General features: G+C 41.2%; 1 pseudogene; it reads right to left on the bottom strand.

Moving 5' to 3' along the window:
- Positions 1-1,400: 1,400 nt before the first annotated feature.
- Positions 1,401-17,247, bottom strand: LOC109312816 (annotated as a pseudogene).
- Positions 17,248-21,374: the final 4,127 nt, after the last annotated feature.

Here is a 21,374-nt window from a genome sequence, read left to right as displayed (position 1 = left end):
AAAAAGAGTATTGGTAAATTTTAATTTCTGTTAAAAAGAGTATTGTTAAATTTTCTTTTTTAATTCAAATAGATTTTCACCAACTTATCTCTTAATAGTGAAACACTGATCATTTTATGGGGGGCTGTGGGTTTTCTGTGTCTAGGGAAGCAGGACACTTTGAACATTATTTGGTAAATAAATAGGATTGCATCAAAAAAACCCCTGCGTTTTGTCAGCAGTTACTCTTCCTATTGAAAACAACCCTAAATGCTGCTCAAGGGACAACAATATACAGTATAAGTCAAATCTATTCCATGCTTATCTGGTCGTGAACTCACACATCACTCTACCGGGTATAGCTCTTTGATCACTGTAGTGGCTTTTAGCTTAATTGCTCTCCACAAAAATGAGGCTGGGGACACAGCATCATTGTTTGAATGCTGTGGTTGCAATTTGAAGGCAACCTAAAAGACACAACCCTGATTTAGTTCCCTATCTTGGGAGAGGCACTGAAGTTATTCACTACCTGAGAAAGCTATCTGTGCAGTTAAAAGTGAGGCTGAAATTGAGTTGGATCCAATCTTCCTATATTACTTTTGATGCCAGGGTGACCTCATCTGATCAGGGTTTGAAAGATTAACATTTACATGGTACATCTTTCTTCTATAATTAATACATCAGTGTGAACACTAGTAATGACTTGTTGTGCTTCTCCCACCGTCTCTTCTGAGTCTTGCTCAATGCTTCATTGTTACAGCAAATTGGTCAGTTGATGAAAAGGGGAATGAAGACTGGGTTTTTTCTACTTACTTGATATTCTATATACTAGCATCTGGTATTCATCTCTTGCAATAGGGAAATATTTGCTACATACTGGGCACGTCTACACATGCCTCTTAAGCAAGCTTAGCTTAAAATCACTATTTTTAAGGGACATTAAGGGTGTGTGTCTACATGAGTGTGCCCTTAATGCACCTTAAAAATGGCGATTTAAAGCCGTGTGAGCCTAAATTTGATACCTGCCTAAAGCAGGTATCAAATTTAGGTGTAAATAGCTAAGTTGTATTAGAGCACATGTAGATGCACTAATGCACCATTAATGTGTATTAGTGCATCTGCATGTAAGCTAATGGGACTTAGCTATTTGCACCTAAATTTAATGTGCCTTAATGCGCATTAGTGTACCTACATGTAGATGCATGCCTAAATTACCTTAATGCGCCTTAACTTCTCAATTCACCCCTCCTTAAGTTCTGTATCTCAAGTCCAGTAAGAGGCACCTTCGGTCCAGAAAGGTTGAGAACAATGAGTAGAGACCAAGCCAGTGTCACCTAACCCTACTTACAGTAAGATTACACAGACAAAGACCATATCTCCACATCTAGAGCATGTGAAAGTATGTCTGCAACTTCCCATTTCTCTTAAAATTAAGTGAAAGGCTTGCACCCATGGTAGTTTCCCCAAGTCTTTACTTATTTTCTATAGGTGGGTCATGTATGTGTTATAACAGCAGTAGGTATGCATATCAAGTAAGGAGCCATTGGTTCTTGAGTCTGCACAGGCCTGGAACTGTGGTGAGCACAGTCACGAAACTAAGAAAGTGAATTTCCTCGCCTTTCACTTTAAAGCAAATAAGGCACTCGCCTTATGCAAAGGTGGTGCTATTCCAGCCCACACTGGCAGCACTCACTTCAAAGTAGCAGATGTAGGTTCTGAAAGAGAAGAGAGAAACACTCTCCAGCTTTGTGGAATTCACTTGGCAAAACGTGAATATTTGCAGTCAAATACTCCTGCCCCATATTCCTTAAGAAGTTGTCTACATTTCACTGTTCTGTAGATTTCATTCTCCTTCTCAAGAAGTTGTAGCAGACATTTGCCACCGTTACATATTTTTTTCTTAAATTCCCTGACCATTTGTGCTTTAAAATTCTCTTTTGCTTTCCTCTCTCTCTCTCTCACCCTCCTCCTTAGGCGAGTGTTTTCAGAATTTTATATTTTAAATAACAAAGTGACATTGGTGATTTTAGTGTGCTTTGGAAGAGCAACAGAAACACTTCTTTAAATGGAAACCTTTTAAAGCTAACTTTTCTGCAATATTTATTTGCACCTTAGTTCAGCATTGGAGTGCTAGCAAATAAGCACCCAAAAATATATTTGATCACAACTGACTACTGGAAAAAACAGACAGACATCATAAGTAAATTAGATTTTCAAATTACTTGTAGGTTCAGTAATCTGTATGATTGTAATGTGTTTATACAGCATCTAGAACAATGAAACCCTAAAATCAGTATGACTAGTAGTAATCACTTGTTTTTTCAAATGTTTTTTAAACTGACGTGTTCAACTTGCTTTAGTTTCAGTTCTTATTTTATCCACATCATCAGTTCTGTTCTCTGGTCCATGTCAGGTTATTGTGTCTGTACAGCAGTTTGTGTTCACATCAGAAATCCATGGACACCCCAGACAGCAATAATAGTTTAACTGGGGTCCTCAGAACCAAACCTAAACCCTCCTAACATTTAGGTTAATGAAATATATCTCTTCCTATTTTTAGTTTACATTTGGGTTTATAAGAATTGGGGTTTTTGGTATTTTCAAACAGGTTGTTAAAATAAAAAACCCAAATTAGGCTAATTGTTTTGTAAACTTACCTGTCTACAGGTATTTTTAGACGTTTGTTCAGCAGGTCACACAACAACTTCGAATAGTCCTTGTTCTCCTTATCTCCTATCTTGCCAATGCTGTAGAGAAAGCACATGGCACAGGAGTCTTGGGAACCACCAAAGGCCATCATCTGGTCAGTGGACACCCTTTATCTGTCTGTACTGTCAGAAGAAGAAGAAAAAAGTGTTTGCTTTTCTTTGTCATTGCTGGAGAGTTTTTCAAAGGCATGAATGACACCTGGGTGCCAAAGCCTCATTGAAAGCCAGTAGCAGCCAGCACCTACCTGTTGTTTGTACCTCTCCTCAGCATAATCTGTGTTTTTCCTCCCTCCTTGGTTTATACATACAAAACTCATAATGGCATTGCTGCAAATCATCCAGTAGGACAGTTATAAACAATGCAGCTTTTGGCTTAGGAAACACTAATTTCAGCATCTCTTTGCCATTTGCAGAACTAAGCTGCTTTTAATGAAAGCAGTGACATGACATCATGTAGACAGGCTGGGGTACCTGCCTAGAGAGGTAAGATTTCTGGAAAGCCATGGAAAAAAAAACTTTTTCCAGAAAAAAATGGAAAATCTGGGAAAAATAGAAATATATGCAATATGTATTTTCTTAGCATCCTTTACAGATCTAAATTCACTTTGCTACTGTAAGAACATAAAATGTGTTATGTATAACCCTGTTTACTCATCAAATTATCATATTTGGTATATTTATTACATTTAAAAGTATAGTTTTATTTAGATAATTACAAATTTACTAACTGAATTTACTCTAAAATGTTTCTAATTTTTGTCACAAATGGAGCTACAAGCTAAGGTTTTTTAGTTTTAACTCTTAGTTTTTGCCAGTTTGAGAAGCAGGCAAAAATTAAAGTTTAAAATAGAAGAAACCATCAACATTATAGTAGAACAAAGTTATTATGTATTCTGGACTTAGTCTCCTCCACAGTGTCAAGCAGACACAGAAAGCACTCATTTTTAGAAAAAAGAGCTGAGAGAAAAAAAGAACCCCCCCACACCAAGACTCATTGAACACAAATTTTGCTACATGAAACTTTGTCTAATCAGTCTCATTTTCTGAGCTATTACTATCAGCAGTTTATGCTTCTTCTGATCCTTCATTTTTATCTTCTTCATGGACTTCTGAAAACTGAAGGTATGCCTGGATTGAGACAAGTTTCTTTGCTCTTTCACATGTTAGTTTATTTCTTGATTTGATGTGAATATTTCCAAACATAGACCAGTTTCTTTCACATGCTGCAGAAGATGGAGGAATTGGAAGCGGGTGAGAAGCAAAAGGAGCTAGAGGTTGTGTTGTGCAAAGGCCTTGCCACCATGCTGCAGGAGGGATATGCTTGGCAGAGTCCCAGACTGCATTCCTGGACCAAATACCTGAAGATGTTCTGTATTTTGCAACATTTGAAAGTACCTTTCCAGCATAAAGTCCTAAGTGTGTTGTTTATTTTGTAATACAGTCAAATGCAGTAGCAGTGGTATCATCACTAACATTTCTGCCTTTGAATCTTGGATCCAAATGATTTGCAGTAGCATGCATTGACTGGCAGTAAACTTCTTCCCGTCTGTTAATAAAGTCTTCCACTTTTTTTTTTTCTTCTTTACTTGTAAGCGGAGATACATTTAAAAACAGTTGATTTTATCTGGGCCATTTGGTAAGGAATGTCTGACAGAAGTGCACTGTCTGATCCAGATGCAGTGACTGCTGAAGAAATTGCCTTTAGAATCTTCAGGGAGTTCTGCAACTGAACCCGGAAGACATCCTCATCATGTACATTGTTCCTTACACTTCTGGTACTTTCAGATCCTTAATTAATATTGTTCCTTGAAGAGCTGCTTTGTTTTTCAGTAAACTTTCAAATAAGATTACCATTTCACCCAATCTAGTTTTACTACAGAGTTTGAGTATCACTATTTGATTATTTACATTCTTTTCTTCCTGCTTTTTCTTAAAGACTGCAGCTACAATATGAGTAGCTTTTACATGTTTTATAACTTCTTTTGCTCTTCTATGGATCTTTTGCAGAGTGTCCAACTTCATGTCATTAAGAAGCAAGTTTAACCCATGGGATGCACATCCTATTGCAGTAATATGTGGCTATTTATGCATTATGATCACCCATGCTGTTCTCCTGTTACTTGCATTGTTAGTCAACAAAGCAAATACTTTACCGCTCCCAATCTTTTGTAGGACTTCACATATTTTACTACTGATATACTCTGCAGTATGCCTGTTCTCTCCTGTTTCAATGCTTCTGTAAAAAACTAGTTGAGGTGTTTTCTCCCCACACATTTGTCCATCCATCTGTAAGTACTGCAAGACACAGTGCTTTGTTGATTTTTCCTTGCATATATTGCACAGTTTGCATAGTTCAGATTCTGATTCTAAAAGAGACTTGCTCAAAGAATGTCTTCTGGGCAAATGGTATGATGGTTTTAGTAATTTCAAAGCTTCCTGCCACTATGCATTTTCAGTTATTGACAATGGCATCCGAGATGAATATATTGCTCTTGCAAGAACTTGGTCAATTTTTTTGTGATCTTCAGGTGTCATCTTGCCTACAAATGAAGTTATTGAAGGTCTTTTATATACAGTTGGTTGGAATATTTGGTTACTTGACGATGTTGATTGGGCAACCCTTTGTGATGCTGATGTTATAGAAGCAGCAGCAGCACTTCTGGATCAAGAACGTTGGACAGAGCTACTTGCACTTTCATCATCATGATCTACCTCCTCCTCACTTACACCCACAAAGGATTTGTTAATATGTCTGCAGGACACTTCTTACATACAAGGATGTGTTTGGTCATCTTAGTAGCATTTGAAAATGCATGATTCATTTGACTGTATTTGCAAATCACATTTTTCTCCCCTCAGAATAGTTTGTAGTGTGGAAATGCTTCCATATGCTAGAAGTTGGTCTCACCATTTTGCTGAGAGAGAAAAAAGAAAAATGTAATTTAATGGCTAGGTTGCCTACATAAACCCTAAGCTATAGCAGGTACAAATTTAGTAATGGATGGAGGATAAGCCTCCTCAAGAGTTAACTGTGAACAACTTCTCTGCCCTGCAGGCTTCACCTCACAGCTAAGGTTGAGTTTGTCCCAAAACATCAGATTAGTAGGATTTCAATTATGAATCACATAGGTTATGAAAATATACTAATGCAGTGAAAATATAGTTTAGTATACTGAATTCAGAACAATTTAAGCTCTTACCTTTCAGTAAAGAAGTATACTCTCTTTTAGCTCCTTTGTGCTGCTTCTGTACTTCTGTGGATCTCAAGGTCACGGGGCCAGGAGGAGGCAGGTTCCTTCCAACACCTTTGACTTGCTCTTTCTCCTCTCCTGAGGCTTTTGAGCAAGCAGCAAGCAGGGCAATAAGCTCCTTGTTTCTAATCTCTACAGGAATGAATGGATGCTGCTGCCAGTGTCCACTTCCAGTCCTTTGAGGCCTAGTCAGGAGGACAGGAGCAGATCCACCAACCTCTAGATCAAAAGTCAACAATAGAAGAAGTCCACAAGCAAAGAAGGCACTGAATCCTTCCCTCTCTTGTGAAAATGGCAGTGCCCCTGGGGGCAGAAATGCATCTTGCTTTTGCATTTGAGACTTGTACTGTACTGCATGTCCTTGGTGTACAGGAATTGTAATGATCTGATGCTGTAGACAGTCTTATATAAAAGTCTTCCTATTACATAGTTATCAGAAAATATTTTTGGGGAGTAGAGGATAGCAATATATGAAGACCTTGTCTTATGAAATATTTTCTTGTAGAATGATGAAAAAATGTTTAAGAGGTTCTTTTTAATTTTTCCAAAAATCAATTTTTCCAAAAAACCCTAAAAAGTCCTCAGAAAAAAATGGAAAAAAAAATTTCCCCCCAAATTTTTCTGTTTTTTTTCTGGGCCTTCACATCTCTACACCTGCCAGCATGGTTTGCCCCATTAAGAGTCCTTTAGCCAGTTCAAACAATAGCCCATGAGCAGGCTTGTATACCTGTAGCCTCACTGCCTAGCTTTTCCCCCTTGGGTGTCCCTTAGCTGGTACTAATAACTCAAAACAGTAATCCTTGGTCCAAACACACAAGTAAATCAAACCTGCAGCCTCTCTCTAGACAGCAGGAGGAGGCTGCTTAGCTCTGGCCCTTTCTAGAAGCAAGCTCTTTTGGCCCTAGTTTGCCTTCCACACACAAACTACTTCCCCCAACTCAAACCCCTTACTTGTCCCCTACTTGGGCTTTTAAGTGCTAGCCAATCATTCACAGCTGGGCTTCTACCACATGGGTAGCTGCCCCACTTAAAGGGCCAGACCACTCTGGTACACGCTGTGTGATACATTTTATCTTGGTTGCACTGCAAATAAGCTCCATGATTTGCTTGTTACACCTGGTAACATAGTTCCTGTGCCTCCATTCCTATGGGTACCCCCATAAGTATTCCTTATGTATCTACAAAGAGATGAAGTACACTTTGATGTAAGAGTCAAGGTCAACTTCATAATAGAGAAAATGTTTGGCAATGAACTCTGGGAACAGATGTCATTCAGACCAGCAGTGAAAAAGACTTCTTAGTAATAAGTGGATAAGTGGTAGTGTAAGACTGATGTTGTAGCTGTGATGGTCCAGTGCAGGAGACAAGGATTTCTTAAAATGATATCTTTTGTTCAATCAACTGTGTAGTTGGGCTATTTAGACAAGCTTTCAAATACAAGAGATTCTTTGATAAGAATTAGACAAGCCGGGGGAGTATTTAACAGTGCAAGTGCCATTACAGGCAACCCCTGCTTAGTGCTTTTAATTGGTTCCTGAAAAAAACGAGCGTTAAGTGAAACCAAAAGTATTTGATGACCCAAGATGGTGGCTGCAATTGTTTTTAATGACCAAGATGGTGACCGTGAGCATTATAACGAAAACGCTAAGTGAAATCAGGTATCCATTTTTAAATGAGTGTTATAGTGAAACAGCATTAAGCAGGGGTTGCCTGTAGACCCAGATGGGTATTACTAAGTTTCAGTAAGTTTTTATGATGTGTTTAGGCTCATGCAAAGCCAGGAGGAGACTTCTTTATACCAAAGTGTGTGCAAGTGCTGCAGCACCGTAGTCCGCATGTGGGAGCATGATTTTCCAACATAGGTGCATGCAAAGAATGCCCAGAGTAGTCTTATGTCAGTGCACAGATTTTGACTTCTGCAAGATTAGATTCACTTGTGCATAGACGAAATGCATGAAGCTAAGCACCCAACATAGGGTTTTGGTGTGAGGCAAGTGGGGTGTAGCCTTATGTCTGCCCTTTATGTGGTGACTGCTTGCAGGAGGGATTTTTAGAAGTGCTGGGTGCTGGCTTAATGTTGTTCCCCCTCCCACCGGAATGAGTTCTGAGCACTTTTGGTAATTGTAACTGTAACTCCCTATGTGCCAGTGTGAAATTTGGATTTCTGTCATGTTACTATGCTTAAGCAATGGGTGTTTTCTTTAAGAAATGCAGACTCCTTGGGGGTCTTGTTGAACTATACTGCATATGATATTCTCTTATAGTAGTGGGGTCTTGGAGCTTGTATTTAAAATCTAAGTCACAGCTTCTATGCATAGTCACAATGCTCTTGCCGTACATTCCAGAGAGATTTTGCACCTCACTGGTCTCTACTGCAGCGTTATCTAATGATGTAAATGTGAGCTGACAGCATGAACTCTAGATCAACACCCCTCATTAAACAAAATATAGCTTAATTCTGTTTTTGTGCATGATAGGGGGAAACAAAGAGAAACATATTTCTGTTAATATTCATATACAAGCTGCAATTTTACTGCTGTTAACACACAGTGTCAGATCCAGGCATGGTGGAGTCAGTTTCTTTAGTGTCCATATGCTTTTCTTTCTCTCTTCCCCATGTTCATTAGCAGTTCATCAATGGAACTAGTAGCAATTAACCCACAAGCTTTTCCTTGAGCACATCTCTAGGGAGACTGGACAATCCCTGTCAAGGCCTCTTTTTAACTCTTATGGCAGAGGTCCTCAGAATATGATCTGTGAATCTGGGGTGATCTGCAAGGATGTGGTAAGTGGTTCACAGCTAGTTCATAGGCCACATTGAGCTCTGTGAACCTTTTATGGTGTTTTCAATTAGAAGTTGGGTGACAAGGGTCCATCGTGTTCTGAGGGTTTTCAGTGGTGTCTTGTTCCAAAATGCTCGGTAAAGATGCTCTCTTTGTTCCAAAGAATATGCTAATGACAATCATGGATACATGTGCACTGTGCACCACAGTATAGCATAGACATACCCAAGATAGGTCTAAAGGAGCTAGCCCAGGTATCAGAAGCAGCCTATCTGCACAATCACAGGACTCCACATGGACTGCTTTACTCTGCTTCTCATGGGGCATGTCTACATGTGAAATTAATTTGACCCAATAAACTCCAGTGCATATCATGCTGGAGTTTATTGCTCCTGGGCACCTTGTTTACATGTGCACCTGGGATCACAGTACATTGAGCCAGGTTGGAGCAGCTCTGGCTGGCAGGAGGCCTGGGGGGTCAGCCTGCCAGCCTGGGGTTGTTCCAGTCTGGCTCAGTGTGTTGCGGAAGGGCTGGCTGGGGCATGAGAGTATTTCAGTGCAGGGCTAGCTGGCAGGCAGCCCCTGCATTGAAGCACCCTCATGTCCCAGCCAGCCCTGTCAGCATCTACACGTGTGTTGTGGTGGTGGTGGTCTTTACTCCACTGTAGGATTCCTTGCATTATTCCTTGCAAATTAATTTACTCCAGCCTAATAGCGTTACATGTGTAATGCTGACATTTTACTGCAAAGCTAATTAATCAGTAAATGTCTTGTGTAGATGCAACCATGTAGAGTTAACTGGGTATCTGAAGCAATCTGATTGCAGCAGCATGGAGTACCCTCCAGGGTAAATTAGCTTGTTTGGATCTTGGTGCTTCAGGGCTTTGACTGCCTCCAGTACTTGAGCTAGCTCAGGTATCTACTGCAGCATGCATTGTGAATATATTCTTCACTGAAACACGGGGCAAAAATGCCCGTTACAACATATGCATACCCTTTGTCACAAAGATGTCTGATGCTTTATTCTAGTATTCCAGCAGAGGGAGACTGTTTGAAGTAATGTGACCAAGATAAAAAAAAATTGTTAAAATCCTATCACAACTGAAATTATTTATCACTGGAAGTTTGTGCCTCTGGGGGAAGCTGAAGAATGCTGTGCTGCCCTGGAACTAATCTTGCAAAAGTCACTAAAAGCCAGATTTTTAGACACCTCTTAATGTGAAGTTAGGTGTTTCATAGTGTTTTTAAAAATGCCTATGTGCCTGACTCCCAATAGTTCCATTGGCATTTTGGGATGGTTTATTATTAAAAATATGAATGGTCTATTTTATTCTATTTATATCTTGGAAAATTTTTGTTAAAACAGTTTTTCAGGAGATAGAAAAGTGAAAAAGGTCTTTGTTATAAGAGAAAAGGGTGAGGTCTGCGAGGAAAATATGAATAGTTTAGGATGTAATGAGAGTGTATTAAAATAATTCCAAAGATCTTTATGGAGCTGTAAGAGGTGTGAACTTGGCTCATTGAATTGTCTTAGCAAATAAATAGAAGTCTGTCCTCAAAAAGAAGCTATAGAAACTACAGTGCAAATCTGAGATACGTAACAAAGCAGGAACACTTAATATTACAAGTATTTCAAAAGATATGAAAATATCTAGGCACAACTGTGATTAGTCAATTGAGTTTTTTTCAGAAAGCTATTTATGGAAGGTGGGCTTAGTGGAAAATGACCTGCAGATGGGAGGTGGTCTATCATAGGAGATTTTCACACCTACTGTCTTATCTTGCGATAGACTTGATGACCTAAATATCAAACTGCAAACTTTAAACAGATTATATGTACTCAGACAAACACCTAAGGGATGATTCTGCCTGTCTGTTAGAATATCCAATGAAGGGGGTTCCACAGCCTCTCTAGACATCCTTTTCCTGTGCTTTGCTACTCTCACAATTACATTTTCTTTAATCAAGTCAGTATCTCCTTTCATATAACCGTTTACATATTAGAAGAAACTGCCATTGTGTCCTTTCTCCCTTTTTTTTCTAGACTAAAAAAACCTAGTTCTTTTAACCTTTCTTAATAAATCACTTTCTCCAAACAAATCATTCGTGTTCCAGTAGTTTTTGGATTTTTTTTTGTTCACATGTGTCAAATTGGATGCAGTACTCCAGCATTTAGAAGGGGTGTGTGTGTGTGTGTGTGTGTGTGTGTGTGTGTGTGTGTGTGTGTGTGTGTGTGTGTGTGTGTGTTCTCTCTTTCTTTCTCTCTCTCTCTCTCTTTTTGCAACAGCATCACACTAACTCATTCAGGTTGGGGTCCACTAACCCCCAAAGCTCCTCTGCAGTAATATTGCTCAGGCAGTTCTTACCCATTTTGTATTTATGTGCCTGATTTTTCATTCCTAATTGTAATGCGTTTGCATTTATTGCCACTGAATTTCATTTGACTGATTTGGCATCATTCCTTCAAGTTACTAAGATCATCTTGAAATATGATCCTGTGCGTCAAAGTGCTTGTAACCTCTCCCAGCTTCGTATCACTCTCAAAAAAAAATTGTAAGTATAAACTCTATTCCTTTATCCAAGTCACTAATGACAATATTGATCAGAACTTGCCCACCTGAGATGCCACCACAGTTTATCTAGGGATAGACGTTACACATAAGTCGGTTTAAGATCAGAAACTAGTTTAAACCTGTAACAGAACAAAAGTTCAATACACATAAACCAGTTTCAAAATGGCCAAACCCAGTTTGAGATAAACTTGGTTGAATGTAGTATCAGACTTAAGTGATTGAGCTCAAAGCCAGTTTATGTAAATTCTGTCCCAGACGCCTTCCTGATTTAAGTTAAACCAGAGTCCCCCAGCATCCTGGCATGCTCTCTGTCCTGGGAACTCTGCTCCAGTGAAACAGGGCTGCCTCCACCCCTCTGCTCCCCAGTTGGAGCAGGGACAGGTAGGAGTGACAGTGGCCAATCTTGCGGGGGCACATGCCCGTGGTGCCCGCTCTACAAGTAGCCTATGTTCCCCCTCCCCTCTGCATCTGGCAAGGGGGGGCATGATGGGGCTTATTCTGCCACTTCCCTTAACCATGATGGGCACACCAGCCCCTGTCACAGTTTTTGGGAGCTCTGATTATTCCCTGCTCGGGGACCACAGTGGGGTCTGCCTGCCCTGACTGCCACCGCTGCCACTTGCGCTGTGCCTGGGGCAAATGGCAGGATAAGTCTTCTGCCCCTTTCCTCCAGCATCCCCTCCCTCTGGCGTCCGGGAGAAGGTGGGGGTGGGGGGAGGTGGGCAGGAGAGAGCTTATTCCTTCTCTTACCCCTGGCACAGAGTGAGTGGCAGCGGTCAGGGTGGGCAGACCCAGCTGTGGTCCCCCAGGAGCAGAGGGGGGAAGAACCCCTCTCCCTGCCCCCCTGTCTTAAGGGGCCCTGCCAGCCAGCATCTGCCCCTGCCCCCACTTGGCTGCTACAGTGGTGTGGGGGGAGCGACCATGATGGTGGCAACAGTCCCTGTCATGGTTTCCTGAAGCGCAAGCCCCTTCTCAGTAGGGGGACCCACACTGTTGGGCAGGAAAGCTGCTGTGGAGCGTGGTTGCTTGGGGGGCTCTGGCCCCCTCCGAGGATAGGTGCTGTCACACACAGTCCGCTGCAGCATGGCCCCTTCCCGGTGGGGGAATACCCACCCTGCAGCATGGCCTCCCTGCCAGGAAGAGGCTTGCATTCCCCAGACACCATGACAGGGGCTGCTGTCCCCATCAAGAGTCCTGCCCCCTCACTGCTGCAGCAGGGGAGTAGGGGCATGGCCAGATGCTGGCTGGCAGGGCACCTTAGGTATGGGGCAGGGATAGGTGTTATTTCCCCTCCCTTCAGCATCCAGCAGAAGGGGCAGGAGGTGGCTTCTTCCACCACTTGCCCCAAGCAAGGAGTGAGCAGCGGCAGCAGTCGGGGTGAGCAGCTGCAGTCTCCCAGGGGCAGTAGGGGTAGAGTGGGGAATAACCCCCATTCCCTGCCCCTTCTGCCTCTGGGCTCCATGCCGGTCAGCATCTGGCTGCGCCCACTCCCTCTGCTGTAGCAGTGAGCAGGGAGCGCGTGATGGACCCTGGCTTGGGTCCATGCCAGTGAGGTAGGGGAATTAAACCCCTCCCTGCGCAGTTCAGCAAAGGCTACTGCCTGGGCTGGCCATGCCCTCACCTCCCCCCAGCACAGCTTCCTTGTAGCTGAGGGCGTGTTCTAGCACCCCCCAGTGTGTGGCCTGTGCAATTGTAGGCATGTGACCTGCATTTCCTCAGTCCACAGGAAATGTCTGTGCAGTTGCAAATTGGTTCAACCTAGGCAAGTTATACTAACCTGCAAAGATTGAATCAACTCAGGCTCCAGCTTTTTTTAATGTCTGTCCCTAGCTTTAGACAGCAAGCCATTAATAACTCCTAGTTGAGAGCACAACCAGTTGTACACGCAAGTTAGGGTGAATTCATTTAGGCTACATTTCCCTAATTTAGTTATTTGAATGTGATATTGCTGAAATCTTTACTAAGTCAAGATATTCTACGTCTGCTGCTTCCCCTCATTTGCTGGGTCAGTGGCTTTCAACCTGTAGTCTGCAGATTCTCTATGTCTAAGGGGTCTGCGAAAGATGACTATGAGCTATCAAAAAATGTGAATACCTACACTTACAATTAAGAGAGATCTGCATCTCCATTCAACATTTCCAGAGGGGTCTGTACCTCCATTCAAATTTTTTTAGGGGTCTGCAAATGAAAAAAGGTTGAAAACCACTGTGTTTGGTCAGTTGCTCCAACGAAGAAATTGGGTTATTTTTATATTACTTGACTTTCACATATCCATGTTGTCTATCTTATTATTATGTGACCCTGAGGATACTTATAAATTAATGGCTAAATAATGTTATTGCAGTATCTTTCTAGGGGTCAAAGTTAGGCCGACTGGTATATAATTCCCTCATCTTCTCCAGTCCTTTGATCATTCTCAGAGATGATCACTACAGATCCAGAGATTGGTCTGGCTAGTATCTTAAGTATTAAGGCTGAATTTCATTTTGGCATCCTATGTCTTAATGAGTAGTATTGGAAGGCTGGTCAACAACTTCCTTAACAGTAGTACAGTGGTAGTACTATCAAATCTAGGGGGTTATATCCTGTGGTCTCCTAAACTGACAACTTCCATTTTACTTCTCATTTTCATTAAACATCTGATGCAACTCCCAGCAGGTTTTTGGTGTTAATGAAGAAAACAGATCCTTGCAAAGACTCTTGGGAGGGACAGTTGTTTTAAAAATGATGTTTTAGAATCTCTAAATTGGTAATGTATCATCATGGGTCTTTATAAGGTAAAAAGTGCTCATGGATTTGATAATGAAGTAAGCAGAGAGCAGTCAGTACTGGGTATTCTGGCCACTTTTGGTAAGATGTGACCAGAAATTATATACTAAGGTACACTGCACTTTGCTGTCTTCAATATTATGCAAATAAAACAGAATAACTGTTTTAAGGCACTTTCACTCAATCAGCTGTTCTTAGGCCAGCTTTGTTTGGAGGTAGCCAGAATAAATGGATTAGTCTCTGCTTATTTATATTATTATTGATGGTGCATGCTAAGAAACTGCCTTTACATGAGACTTTTAGGAAGCAGAAGGTGGAAGGTTATATTTCATGTTGGTACTAATGATGGCTACAGTATTAGGTGGTTAAATACTTACAAAGCACACACTTTTATTAATGGAGAAAATGCTCCAACTCTCACTATTATATATTCACAGTGAATTAGCCAGCTATTGTAAACATTGTTTCATGGTTTACAGCACTGATTCCAGTAACAGCAAAATTCCCTATCAAATATTGTGAATGTATACTTCATCTTGACTCTTTTTTTTCCTTCACCCATTGGCTCTCTATAAATGAAACACAGTAACAAATCAAAGGCAATCTTGTTGTTATTTCTGGGCTTTTTTTGTTCAAATAGTATCTCTTACCATGAAGGTTCTGCTTTCACATCTTGTTGGTGATCTTGGTATGCAGCTGTGGAAACCATTGGAGAGGAGATCTGGCATTTTGTTGTATTGTAAAAATGATCTTTGATATAAGAGTTGGTCAAAAATATGCCATTTTCTCCCTCCTCTTGCAGAAGTTTGACTTCATAAAATGATTTTTTTGACAATTTTTTTTTAATTAAAAGGGTTTTTTAATTGAAAATTTATAACCAGTGCTTGGTCTCCTGTTTTTTTTGTTGTTTTGATCACATGTAATATTACTATTTTGCAAACAAAATAACAGCTCTTCCAGTTGCCAGCACATCATACTCAACGTTTTTTCCTTCTCTTATCATCAGCAAAATAGGGATCCTAATGGACAAGTTCTATGCCATCAGTCACACCTATGCTACTTCCTTACCTTTTATGGAGTTTCTACATGCCTAAGGCAAAGCCTCAAGGTTGTAGTTATGTTGCAAGAGCAACATTTGCCTTGCAGGGGGCTGTGTGTGAAGAAAAGAACACATCCTAATTCTAAATTTGACATTTTAAAAAATGCATATCTACCTGCATGTTTTTGTTTTCATTTATTTTGTCATCCCTGTGTCTGGAAGACTGAATTGTGTGTCCTACTGCTACATTCAGATGAGGACCTGACTCAGTCAGATATGTTATTCTGCTTTTCAGGTTGATGTTTCTCATGCTTGTTCTTAGTCACAAATCAAATGTTCTTTTGTTAGATACAATTCTGTATGAATTACTATAATGTAAAAAAGGTATTAGCATCTTCTAAGAAAGTTTATGTTCTTTTTTTGCTCTGTTAACTTTTCTCTTATACTTCAGACTTGCCATGATTAGTCTTTAAAAGTGTAAAAATTGCTTCTGAATACATTGGTGTAAATCAGTGGTTCTTAACCTTTTTAGATTCAGGGTACCCCTCCATAACTTTTTTGAATTTGGTGGCACCGCGGTTGACAACTACTATTGGTGCTGCCTCATCTTACTGCCCTGATAAACAACATAAATTCTATGTTTGCAGTCATTAACATCTTTATTTAGAAAGAATTAATAGATGCATAGATGTTAGGTGCTGGAAAGGACCTCATAAGATCATTGAGGCCAGCCCCCTCCTCCACTTGGGCAGGAAATGTATGTTTGAAAATGTATCTTTGAAAAGAATAAATGTATGTTTGAAAATACTATTGGAAGATCACTGAAAGCAGTTTTTAGAATATCGGTGTGCTTTTTTTTCTGAATATGCATTTTGACCTTCACACAATGTACTGTATTCTGTGGGTGTGTCTACACATTCATTAATATGCTTTTTCTTATGTGCTTTAAATTTAGTACCTCTAATGTGAGGTACTAAATAAATGTGCATTCGGCTGCCCTAATGCACAGTAACAAAAGTACACTCTTTTTTAGTGATGCTTAGCGCGCAAGAGCCTATTTTTACTGCACATTAGTGTATTAGCATGTTTTTTATGCAACACTTTAATGTGCCATAAAATAGGCTACTGCACATTAAAGCGCACATGTAGACACACCTAGTTAGACCATTGCAAATCTAGATTAAATTTTATTAAGCCAAAGATGCTGAATAATACGTAGCCCACTGAAACAAATGTTGCATTTATTTCAAGAGTAATCTGTATTCATGGAAAGATTGGCATAAAGATGCTGGGCAACATTCAGAATTAGTGTCAATAGGGAAAATTATAATGATGTTAGAGTGGCACACACAAGTTGTATTTTATTTTTTATCTGAATTTTGCCTTGGTATAGATTTATTTTAATTTGCAATTATCAATTTTTTTCCCAATGCAAAACTTTATATGAATGTATTGTTATAGCCAGGAATTTGAATGCACGTATGTCAGGAAAGCCTGTCATAATTAGAACCAGAACTCAGGACTTTTTATAGTGTATGCATGGTAATTGCGGGAAAATAACCCAAATTTAAAGCAAAATTGAAACATAATGTCAGGAAACCAATTATTGCTTCCATAATAAGTGGGTTGTTATGTCTTTTTGTGAGTCGTGTTCCCTGTCTTAAAATGCAATGTGTATTGTTTAGATCTCAAAGTATTTTCATTAAAATGTAGTAAACAAGATGTGTGAAAGTAGAAGGTGTTGAGTACTGTTAATTTTATGAGCAGTGTCATCAGTTAAACAACAGTAGACATTAATTCAGAAAAGACAACACCCAGAGACACCTCACTGTACAATTCATTATGTGTCTAGATTAGAAATAAATTCTTTGAGCCTTTTGTGCTTACCTGTGCCGGTTTGCCCAGTGCTTTTGATAGTTGCTCTGTGGCTTCTCCTAGGAACCCTTCTGGCCTTTATCTTTGCTTACATTTGTGGTAACAGTGAATAAAGGCATCTTTGGATTGAGAGAAAGCTTTGTTTAGCCCTTGTAGTCAGATCCTTACAGAAGCTATTATTCCCTTCTCTGCTTCACAGTATAGGTGTTATGATGCTCACTCTTCCAGAAAAAAGTCCAAACTTTTGGGATCTCTTTAATAGCCAGCAGTTCTTTCCCCACCTCTGACTCTCTCTCACCCATGTGTTAGAAGAGGAAAAAGGCAGTGTGAGCCATCTACTGGCCTTGTATGTTAATGTAGTTGGAACTGGAGATATATTTCAGTGGGAGGAGATAGTAGTATTTTTCACTTTCCGGTACAGCAAGAATTTTGTTCATAGTTCGAATAGTTGTCCATTTTTGAGTACAGGTATACAGGATAATTATTAAATAATTAAAAATTGAAAAAACCCACCAAAATGTTACAGTAGGTTGCCTTCACAACACTGGTATATTTATAATGGAAACTGTTTTGGAACTGTAAGTGTAACAACTATCTTATTACACAAACTGGACAGGCTTTCATATAACATGCTCCCAGATTCTGCAGTTTTGGAACCTGTCCAATTTGTGTAATAAGATAGTTGCTATATTTTTGGTTGTAAAACAGTTCCCATTATAAATGCACCATTTTTATGAATACAGTTTGCTTTTTTTTTTGTTGCTTAGCTTGTATTCCAATAACTAATTAAAAAAAATAAAATCCTTGTTATGTGGCAGGCCCAATTTGGAGTCTGCTGCAGTCAATGCAGTGAGTCTCACTGATGTCAGCGGATTTCAGATCAGTTTATATGGGTTCCCCTTTACTAGCGCTGCACTTGCTAATCTTAGGGGAAAGGACTTGCCCTTGACTTCCTTATCTTACAGGTAGTCCTGTTACAGTCAATGGGGGCAGAGGGGTGAAATCCAGGGGTTGCTCATGAGGTATAGTACTACCCAGAGTCAGGGTGAGCTGCAGAATTAAGCCCTGTATAACTCCTCTCCAAACATGGATTGCTGTCCATTGGAGTATTGCTTGAATGAGGTGATGTCAGGGTCTGACAAAAGTGGGGACAGAGTGTTTGGGCAGGTGGGCATTTTGAAGATTGGTTATCGGCTTTCAGCATAGCTAAAGAGAATAGATTTTTTCTTTCCTCAGTAATAGCAGGAGTGTCTAGGTTCCTGCAGACTTCTCCAATTACTTTAAGTGGGAACAGGGCTTGAGACCTGGGGAAACCAGGCCCCTCGTTGTGGGTGAGTGTGTGGGTGAATGATCTTTTAAGAGGCTCTTGCAAGAGCCATTTGGAACCACGTGTGTTGGGCTGAGACTTGTTTCACGGTATTGATCAGTTCGGACAAAGACGCTGATTGGAATAGCTCTTTGTCAGACTGGCTCTGATTTTTGAACAGCATTGGCGTCAGGAGTAAAACAGATTGAGAAAATACCCTATGAGGAGGGAGGGTGCAGGTAGAAACTCTAGAGTTGAAACTCTCCAGAAATGCAGAGGACAACTGAAAAAAGTCAAAACAGAGTTTCTGTTTGTATATCCAAGCAATGGGTGCCACAAAGAGGAAGTCAGGAGGAGGGTAGACTTATTTCAGGCAGTAGCTAGTTCTGAAGCACTTAACATTTTTAATTTCTCAGGCAGCAGTGACTAACTGAAGCTGTCTTATGGAAATCTGAAGGTAACTGCACTGCACATAAACAAGAAAAGTCATTCCTATGCTTGATTCATTAGCAGGTTGCTAGGAGGTACCCTTAAAAATGTTTGTGCACCATCAGCATCTGCTTAGACAACACTGTTTGCTCTGACTGCTGTTTGGGTCATTTCCCAGCTGTCGTTATTTCATTTGGAAAATACAACAAACCTGATAGCATAGAAGGTACTAAAGTCTACATGGATGATGCTTTGATTTGAAGGTCATGGTGGGAAAGTGCAACCAGGGGCTTTAGAAAGAACCAGATCTTTTGGGCTGACACCAAACAAAAAATAACTTCCATATGAAGTGAATAGCATATGTGAGAGAAGTTAAAACAGCAATGGGCAGCTAAATTACAGCCTGGTTGAGAAGGCTGAACAACAAAGCTATAAGAAATGAACTTGTTCCTGCCTAGCAACCAAGCTCTGATGTCTCAGAAGGGACTTCTGGTTCCTTGTGATAGGACACCTTGGGGACTAACTGAACATTGGTTATTAGTAGCTTGTTTATATGTATTTGAAATTCTGTATCATGTTAATGTTTGTTGTTAGGTGTTTGGTTTTTAAGTTTGGCTGGAGAAGGAAGATGTGGGCAATTGTACCTTAAAGGAGCTCTTGAAAGATCCATTTGGGAATGGTTCTTGTACAGAGGCTTGTTTAGAACAAAGGCTAGTGCTTGGAGCAGACCTCTCTGAGACCCCTTGGCTTTGAGAAGTTGAAGAACAACATGCTCCAGTTCCTCCTCATCTGTTTCCCAATCATAGTTTTCCCCCACAAGGATACAATAGGTAGTACTAAAGGTGCCTTGTGTGTACAGGAGTTTTGCATACTGGTGATAAACCAATTATTGTGAGCTTCAGGAAGGCTTGGGAGGGCAGGAGGATTGTATTATTTATGAAACCAGTGAAGTTTGAGGCCAGTTTTTATTGTTGATCAGAGTAAAATGGATGTCAGATTAACACAATTAGGATGCCTTTTCCTTAGAAAGGGAGGGCTTTATGCTTAGTGGATGGTGGCATGCATAGTCAAAGTAACCTACATTTTTACCAGTTGCAGAGATGTAATTTTTTTCTCCTTCTGCTCTGTGGGTTGTCACCTGGTTTGGTTCTGATCTTTGGGAGTTGAGATGGAGAAAAGGCATTAAGCTGATAATCCCAGAGTTCAGGAAAGCTGGCATACAGGGTTGAAGAAGAGGGGGATTGCTTGTGTGCCTAAAGGCCTTCTTTTACTTTTGAAGGTAGTAAGTGACTGGGTTGTTTTCTTCTTCCTCCCAGCACCTTGGTTGTGGATGATTATGGTATTTCTTTCTGGCTCTTTGGTATTACAAACAGTAACTTTTCCCTATAAGACCCAGTGTTCGCTAAGCATTTTCTGCTAGTAAGTACTTAACATAACTCTTTATAGTGCTTTTCCAGAGGATGTCTGAGAATAGGCAGAGGTTGGAAACTTTTCCAAATGAATCTTGTGGGCGCATCCACACATGCAAGCACATGCGCTTGCAGCAGCTCAAATAGAAGCGGTGCAAATTTGAGCCGGGGCTTTTTGCCTGGCACATGCACTTTGCTGTGGAGCAAATTGTGTCATTGGAGCAAAATAATCCTGCCTGGCTCCTCCCGTATCTGCAGCCAGGGGGGTGCTAGAGCATGGGGGCAGCAGCTGTACTGTCCCTAGCAGTATAAAAAGCTGCTCTGCTCTGGCCCCATCCATACAAAAAGCTGCCCTGGCAAGCAGCTTAGGGCTACTTGCTCTTAGGAGCTTCTGTGGCCCAGCCAATTGGTATCTGGGGACACTACCCCTTGTGCCAGCTGGACTGCTGCAGCAGCATCCCAAATCCATTTTTAAAAATACCCTAAAATCCATGTTCTTCCACAGTTAAAACAAAAAACCACTCTACACCCACCCACCCACACACACACACATCTATAGAGAGAGAGAGAGAGCGATCAGGTGGGTAATGCTTTATTGGTATATTTACAATGTTAAAGCAATGTGGAAGCCTACCAGTGTCTCTATCATCATGAAAAAATAAATTCCAAATACCTATATATGTGTTGATGAGTGCATTTGGTTTTCTTCACACATGATGGGTGTGTGATGGGGGGATGTGGTGTTTGCAGGAAGGGGGTGAGAAGCGGTTTGGGGGAAGGTGTGTGTGTGTGTGTGTGGAGGGATGTGGGTTGGTCTGTGGGTAGGTGTGGGGCATTGCTGGGGGGACTGTGAGGGACCTTGGGCTGCTCAGGAGGGGTGGGTCCCCTCGCCCCCACACAGTGCAGCCCCCTCCCATACAGTACATGGAATACCACCCCCCACACAGAGCCCCAGCTCCCCCCTGGAGGGCCACAGCCCGTTTCCCCATAGGGCCCCATCCCCCTTCCCAGGGTCTCAGGCACCCTGGAGGGCCCCCCCAGGGCCCCAGCTCCCCCCTGGAGTGCCCCTGCACTGGGCTGGGTCCTGCTGCTATAGGAAGGGCCTGGCTGGGTGGCAGATGGGCTGCAGGGCCGGCTCCCACCTCTGCCCCCTGTGCCTGCACATCCCAGAGCTGTGTGACTTGCTGTGGTGCAAAGCCAAAGTAGCGAGCCACAGGGATCTGGGCCAGGTCCTCACCCCCCGCAACCCCAGG

This window comes from Crocodylus porosus, unplaced genomic scaffold (genome assembly GCF_001723895.1).
Source record: "Crocodylus porosus isolate Cpor-Errol unplaced genomic scaffold, CroPor_comp1, whole genome shotgun sequence".
Taxonomy (NCBI): domain Eukaryota; kingdom Metazoa; phylum Chordata; order Crocodylia; family Crocodylidae; genus Crocodylus; species Crocodylus porosus.
The sequence above is the reverse complement of the archived record's forward strand: the minus strand, read 5'-3'. Positions and strand labels throughout refer to the sequence as shown.